Genomic DNA, 1009 nt, shown 5'->3' on the forward strand with positions numbered 1-1009 from the left:
AGGATGGTCTCGATCTCCTGACCTTGTGATCCACCCACCTCGGCCTCCCAAAGTGCTAGGATTACAGGCTTGAGCCACCACGCCTGGCCAAAACCTCATATATTTCACTGGGCCTCTCAAGTTTCTCCCCAGGTCCTATCCCCAGTGTCGTCCCTGGATAGGCAGTGTGGCTGCTGTAACAGACACCTCTCCTCCCCCCACATCAGTGGTGCAACACAGCTGATTTTTGTTTTGTTTTTCTGAGATAAGGTCTTGGTCTCTCTCTGCTGCCCAGGCTGGAGTGCAGTGGCAGAATCACGGCTCACTGTAGCCTCGACCTTCCAGACTCAAGCAATCCTCCTGCCTCAGCCTCCTGAGTAGCTGGGACTACAGGAGCACACCACCGTGTCGGTGTAATTTTTTGTAGAGATAGGGTTTCACTATATCGCCAGGCTGTCCTCAGTCTCCTGGGCTAAAGTGATCCTCCTGCCTCGGCCTCCCGAGGCGCTGGGATTACAGGAGCCACCGTACCCCACCCTAGACATGTTCCAAATCTAACAGGTGCTCTGGGTCTTCTGCCGGCTCTCCTGCATCCACCCACAGGCAAGAGAAACAACAACCAAGTGAGGCCACAAGGCCCCAAACACACCACACACGTCAGGACTGGAGCGCATGGCTGCTTGGAACAGAAAGGAGGTTGGGCACACGCTCCAGACAACCGGGAGAGAGTCGGGTGAGGTCACTGGGCAGGCTCCACCACAGAGCCTGACTTCACTCAGCTAACCCAGCCTCTTCCGGGCTATCCGGATTCTGGTCTCCGCACCGCTGCAAGTTAGGTGTTCCTAAAACTCATCTTTCATCATACTGCTCATCTACAAGAGCTACAGAAGCAGCCAGGCGTGTGGCTCACGCCTGTAATCCCAGCACTTTGGGAGGCCGAGGCGGGTGGATCACTTGAGGTCGGGAGTTTGAGACCAGCCTGGCCAACATGGCAAAACCCCATCTCTACTAAAAATACAAAAATTAGCTG

This window comes from Colobus angolensis, unplaced genomic scaffold, assembly GCF_000951035.1.
Source record: "Colobus angolensis palliatus isolate OR3802 unplaced genomic scaffold, Cang.pa_1.0 Scaffold1, whole genome shotgun sequence".
NCBI classification, from domain to species: Eukaryota; Metazoa; Chordata; class Mammalia; order Primates; family Cercopithecidae; genus Colobus; species Colobus angolensis.